Source organism: Nicotiana tomentosiformis, chromosome 3, assembly GCF_000390325.3.
Source record: "Nicotiana tomentosiformis chromosome 3, ASM39032v3, whole genome shotgun sequence".
NCBI classification, from domain to species: domain Eukaryota; kingdom Viridiplantae; phylum Streptophyta; class Magnoliopsida; order Solanales; family Solanaceae; genus Nicotiana; species Nicotiana tomentosiformis.
Window position 1 is genome coordinate 52,556,166 of NC_090814.1, and position 6,953 is coordinate 52,563,118.

General features: G+C 37.5%; 1 long non-coding RNA gene across 1 annotated transcript; it reads right to left on the reverse strand.

The window, feature by feature from the left end:
• Positions 1-3,576: 3,576 nt before the first annotated feature.
• LOC104099870 (uncharacterized) lies at positions 3,577-5,152 on the reverse strand. The gene is made up of 2 exons (XR_687092.4): positions 4,527-5,152; positions 3,577-3,677 (listed from the first exon to the last, which is right to left on the reverse strand). It is a non-coding gene; the product is annotated as an uncharacterized lncRNA (long non-coding RNA).
• Positions 5,153-6,953: the final 1,801 nt, after the last annotated feature.

The following is a 6,953-nucleotide window of genomic DNA, read 5'->3' on the forward strand; positions in this document are numbered from 1 at the left end:
TAACGGCTCATATGGAGCCCTCCGAATACTAGACTAGTAGTTGTTATTGTAGGAAAACTATGCTAATGATAGAAAATGATCCCACTGGCCTCAATAATCAATAATACATGCTCTCAACATATTCTCCAAGATCTGAATGGTCTGCTCAGACTGGCTATCCGTCTAGGGTGAAATGCAGTACTCAACTCCATCTACGTGTCCAAATCACGCTGAACATCTCTCTAAAAGTGCGATGTAAACTGAATGTTGTGATCCTAGATGATAGAAACATGTATACCATGCAAGCGAACTCTCTAATGTAGATCTGACCAACTTCTCTGAAGTATAGGAAGTCATAACCGAATTGAAATGCATCGACTTGGTAAATCGATTAACAATAACCCAAATAGCATCAAACTTCCTCAAAGTCCATGGCAACTCTACCACAAAGTTCATAGTAATGTGCTCCCACTTCCACTCCGGTATATCAATCTTCTGAAGTAAACCACACGGTCTCTGATACTCATACTTGACATGCTGACAATTCAAACACCGTGCTACATGCCTAACAATATCATTCTTTTTTATTTTTCACCAATAATGCTGATTCAAATAACGATACATATTTGTAACACCTAGATGAATAGAATACTGCATACTATGAGCCTCCTCAAGAATCAACTCTCCCAAGCCATCGATATTAGGAACAAAAATGCGACCCTGAAGTTGCAATACCCCATCATCACCAATAGTCACCTCCTTAGCATCACATCGCCGCACCGTGTCCTTAAGGACAAGCAAATGGGGATCATTATACTGGCGAGCATTTTTGTTTTTTGATAAGAGGGAAACCCGCAGCCACTACACTTGGTGCGCACTGGGTAAACCTCCCCCTGTGTAATAGCCTACAAACCATACAGGGGAGGTAAACCGCACTAGGCAAGCCATGTGCGACAGGCCCAATCCAAGAAGGCATTGGGGGGGGATTCGATCCCAGGTCATCCGTATGGATGACTGCCCTCCAAACCAACCGGGCAACCCTGAAGGGTTATACTAGCGAGCATTAATGCGCACAAACAAGGACGACTACGAAACAACACAAGAAAGGACTCTGCTACGATCGAAAAATATCCAATCTCACCAATATATTGGCTAACGCCTGAACATCCATAGTTAAAGGCCTCTCCACAGCTGGAATAAATTCCAAACTCCCCACACTCTATGCCTTTCTACTCAAGGCGTTTGCTACCACATTAGCCTTTTCCGAATGATACAAGAAAATGATATCATAATCCTTTAAACACTCCAACTACCTCCGCTGCATCAAATTTAAATCCTTTTGCTTGAACAAATACTGAAGACTCCGATGATCAGTATAAACCTCACAGGAAATGCCATATAAATATTGCCTCTAAATCTTAAGTGCGTGCACAATAAATGTTAACAAATTCATGGACCGGATAGTTCTTCTCATGAGGCTTTAACTAGCGTGATGTATAGGAAATTACCCTACCGTCCTGCATCAATACACATGCAAGGTTGTCGTGCAAAGCATCACAATAGACAGTATACATCTCTGATCCTGAAGGCAATACCAAAAATGGAGTTATAGTCAAAGCAGTCTTGAGCTTATGAAAGCTCTCCTCACACTCATCAGAATATCTGAACGAAGTGCCCTTCTAAGTCAACTTGGTCAATGAAGCTTCAATAGACGATAACCCATCCACAAAGCGACGATAGTACCCAACAAAACCCAAGAAACGCCTAATCTCTATAGCAGTAGATGGTCTGGGTCAACTTTGAACTGCATCAATCTTCTTCGGATCCACATTGATCTCGTCACTAGACATCACGTAGCCCAAGAATTCCATTAAATTCAACCAAAACTCATACTTGGAGAATTTAACATACAATTTTTTCTCTCTCAGAATCTGAAACACCATCATCAAATGCTGCTCATGCTCCTTCATACTATAGGAATACACCAAGATATCATTGGCACACCTCCTTTTTACAGAGAAAAGAGTTTATCCACTTTGAGTGACATTATTGAAAAGGGATTATTTACTTTATTTTAAGAGTCAACACTTGGAATAAATTATCAAGGCGTCCCAAGTCGCCGATTTAATTTAAATCTCAATTCAAGGAAGTTTGACTCTGTTTAAATCTGCGAAACACAGAAGACCGGGTAAGGAATTCTGTTAACCCGGGAGAAGGTGTGAGGCACTCCCGGATTCCGTGATTTTAGCATGATTGCTTCACAAATTACACTTGGCCTGATTAGTCAGAATTTTACATGTTATAAGGCTACGTGCATTTTAAACGTTTACCGCTTTTATTGTGTTGTTAAACCATTTTTAATATTTATGGAATTATTTTAAAATAAGTTACGATGTCGTATACTTGCCTATTTTTATACACACCGTAAATTGCGCCACGTAAAACGTACCCACAATTTATGACATGTTTATTTTATAATTACTTTGAAGTTATAAGGTTAAGGTGCGTAAATGTACACTTGAATTTGGGATTAAGTATCACAGTTATGCCACGGGAACTCTACCATAACCATGATGAATTTTAGTTAAATTACGCCTAAAGCAACTACGAATGTTCATGAGTATAGTTGCTAATTTGAGATTATCATAAAGTCCAACGGTATGGAGTTTGAGTTGGGATTTGAAGGATACACTAAAATATCTCTGTCTATTTGTATCCATGCGATCTTTTAACAATTAAAGAGTTGATGTGAGTTATTTTAATATTGAGAGGGTCATCCCCACAAGCAACATGAAGAAATTATTTTGAACTGCAGCATATACCAGCATGTAGGTACCAACAAGGTTTTAACAGATTAATCATGTCTTCCTTTTGATTACTTGCTTCAACATGGACTAAATTGTCTTGTTGTGGCTTGAAGTTGATTGAACAATTACACTAGGCCTCCAGCAGGTAGGTATGGTCATAAGTGCGCTAAACTTAAAGCCCAAAGCATCATGTTTTAATGTAATTAATCTTTGTAGGAGTCCGCAAATTATCGTGGGCCTCAAAACTATTGGACCAGGACATCCAAATTCAAAATTCTAAGTAGAAGATCTGGGCGTCCGAAATGAGCCCAACAGCATTAACAATTGAATAATTACAAACATAAATTAATTAACAGCTCAACTAGATACAAAGACAGAGGCGGGTAATTTGAATCGTATATTTTGCTAGTCTAGCATTAATTACAAGATTTCATTAATGTAAATCTAATTCTATGCTTCTACTGTTTGAATCTCCGTGACATGAGCTATCTCTAGTTGTGTGATTCTTCTTCCTTCAAAACAATGCCCAATTTACAAGGAAATAGCCACTGGGCTATCCTTATAATTCAATTTGGCTATATCATCAATCAAACAGTTAACAACATATTAAGGACAACTAATTATTGTTGTTTAAACATGAATTATCATTTTAGAAGGTAAATCGTTGTCAACAATAAGCAAATTTAATCAGCATGCAGGTTAATGGCACCAGAAGTTAATTCGGGAAAGAAATTTAGGTAGATTCAATGACTAACACGCTGGATCTATGAAATCAAACACAAAGGGAACATAAGCAAACTCAAATTTCATTCTTCAACTCAAAATAAAACGGAGCAGATGTAAATCTACATACCTAACAGTAGAAACAACCGAACGCGACCAAATAAAGGTCTGAAAAATGCAGAAATAGAGTCCAGTAACTTTGAAACAACAAACTTCAACAACAAGCAACAACTCTATAGCTCCAAATAGCTTTCACAATCCCAGAAAATGTAAAGCAACAAATAGAAACTTGAAATAGCTTTTAATTCTTCTTCTCTTTTGGTTTTTTATTTTTTTGTTTTTGTATTTCAGCTTTTGAATTCCCAGATCTGGGCTTTTTGAATTTCAAAATTCAGGGTGCTTCTGTTATCTCCTGTTTGAGTGAGGATGAGAATGAATATAAGAGTGAGTGAATGTGTAGGGGAGTGAATGTGTATGAATGAATTGCGTGTGAGTGAAGGCATGTTTTTATAGGAAGATTCTCTTCCAGATTTCAGTTTTCCCTTCTCTTTTAACTCCTTTCTTTTTTTGTTTTTACCACTCAGCCCCCAAATAAATGACCTACTCTACTATTTTATTTGCTACCCAGTCCTTTCAGCTCTTTCACAAAATTTTTATGACAAATAACTGCTAGATTTCTTAAGGTTAAATCCCTGATATGCTCCTCTAATACACATGTTATTCACCTCTGACCCACAGGCTCATACGCAAATCCACACTTAACGATCCGGCCTGTTAAACAATGGCAGGCCTAATTCTTATGCCCAAATGAACCATAACAATCAAATGCAAACAACCAATATAGGATGCAATCGAAACCTAATTAAACATAAAGCAATTAACCAAATATACAACTAAACTAAAATCAAACAATTAATTACTAATTAATCCAAATAATTAACTAAACCTAACTAAAACAGAAACAGTAATGCGTGGCAGTTCGGGGAGAAATTACAGAAAAGGGAATGAGAAATATACCAATTCACATGAAAATCCGGTAAGTGAAATGAAGTACAATAGTGAACAGAAACTGACGAGCAACAAGAATTATCACATGAGCACTGGCCGGCAAATTTTCATGCGAGCCAGTGCTTCATGTAGCAATACTCATTACAGGCCGAACTGGAAAAAGATAGATGGATTGGGAAAAATCTCGCCTGTCAACAAAGTTTCGACGACCGGAGAATGGTAAACAAATTACCCCAATCGATAGGTCTTCAGTAGACATGCTGTTTGGTGTAAGATTTGAGAACAGAGGAGGTCAAATCGTGGTTGATTTTTTAAAAGGGGCGAAAAGCTTGAATCTTGATTTTAAGATCTTCTAATCGAGGCAATCAGGTAGGATTTTGGAAAAATAAAGGGTGGATCAAGAACGAGGGTGAGATGGGGACTGTGGGGTGACATATTGAAGCTGTTTGGTGGTGGTGCGCCACCGGATAGTGATTTCTAGTCGGCGACGAGTGGTGGCAGACAGCGGACAGAATGGAGAGGATTTGGGAACTAAAGGAGGCTAGGTTTGAGTTAATTGGGGATGGGTTTAATGATTGTTTTAATTAACGGAGGGAGAAGGGGTCATTTTTGCTATACCTGTTTAACAGGGCGGGTTGACCCGTTTCCGGCCCGGACCGGTAGTTAGGGGGCCGGGTAGGCTGGGTTAGGGGTTGATCCGTTTAAAAAAAATTGGTTACCCGCACCGGTCAAACCCGGTCAACAAAAAATATTGTTGAACCGGTTAACCGACCCAGACCGGACCGGTTCAAAAGCTATAAATCTGATTTTTTTTAAAAAGTGATATGACCGTTGGCAACGCTAGTTGATGATGCTGCTCTTAATGTAGCCAATGTTGATCCCACTATGCATTTTACCACTTCTACTACTATGGATGATGATGAAGGCATTGATGGTTTTAATATTTAGTCTACATTTCCTACCACTCAAACCAGTAGCAGAAACATTAATGAACTTCAATTCTACTTGCAAAAGCAAGAAGAGCCTCGCACAAAAGAATTTTCACCGTTGGGATGGTGGCATGAGAATTAAAAGCAATTTTCTGTTCTTTCCGCTATGGCTCGGGACGTGCTGAATGTGTCAATTTCAACTGTTGCATCAGAGAGTGCATTTAGTCAAGCAAGATAACAACTTGGAGACACCCATCACTCATTGGGAAGCAATGCTTTGGAAGTTTTACTATGTTTCAGAGATTGGATTAGATCGGAACGAAGAAATAAGGGACGTGAAGATGTTGATAGACCAGAATACGAGAAACTTGGAGATATATTAACATATGGTAACCCATCCGAATTTAACACTCCAGAAGATGGCCAAGAAGTTCATATTGATTATGAAGAACTTACTAAGGAAATGCAAAACCTTTGAATTTACTCTTTTTTCGTTAATTTACATGTTGTTAAATGTAAACTTTAATTTGTAAGTTTGAAATAAAAAAGCACTTGCAAATTATAAGTGCAATGTTTTTTCCATCTTCATTGTATTCTATTATCTTAAATTCTTAATGAAATATTCAAAATTTTAAATATAAAGATTTTAAAGCCTTTGCATCCTTTTATTCAAACACTCTTTTTATAAGATTATTTTTTTATTTTATATTTTTACTTTATATTAATATAAATTACGATAGTTATACAAAATACAAAAAAAAATAACATTAACCCGGCCCGACCCCTTGGACCCGTAACAGTTCTGAATTATTTTTTACCCGGATGGACCCGGACCCGTTAAGCCTGGTATGAAAAAATTGGTAACCGGCCCAGATTGAAAATCGGCCGGTCACCTTTTTTCTCAACCCGGACTGGACCGCCCCATCCGTTAAATACCTTTAATTTTGGCTAACGGGGAACGACGTAGTTTCGATGTGAAACTACGTCGTTTGAGGGGCCTAGTGGGTGGATCTTGTTGGACCGGGTATTTGGATGGGTGCGGGTGTTTGAGACGCTGGGCCACCGGTTTTATGGGCCCAAATCGATGTGAAGAGGAGGCATGCCCGACTTTTTTTTTTCTTTCAATTCCATATATGACCACTTAATTCCAACTTAAGCCTAACCTTGCCAAATCAACTTAATTATTTATTCTACCTAGCAATTAACTATTTAATTAAATATTTGATACATTAAGAAAGAAACTAATTGATGCAACTTGTCTAATTTTTTTGTTGTTGTGATTTTTAAAAAATATAACTAACTCCTATGATGCAATCAAGATTTAAAATGCAAACTTGAAGGATAAATATTTTTTGATGATTTTTCTATAACTTCTAAATGTTTCTAGTGATGACAAAATGAAAATGCACAAGAAATGCAATCAAATAAAATAAACAAAAATTCTAAAATTCTATAGAAAAAATAATTTGTGATATCTGTGGGAGTAATTTTCGTGCGGAGAAAAAAT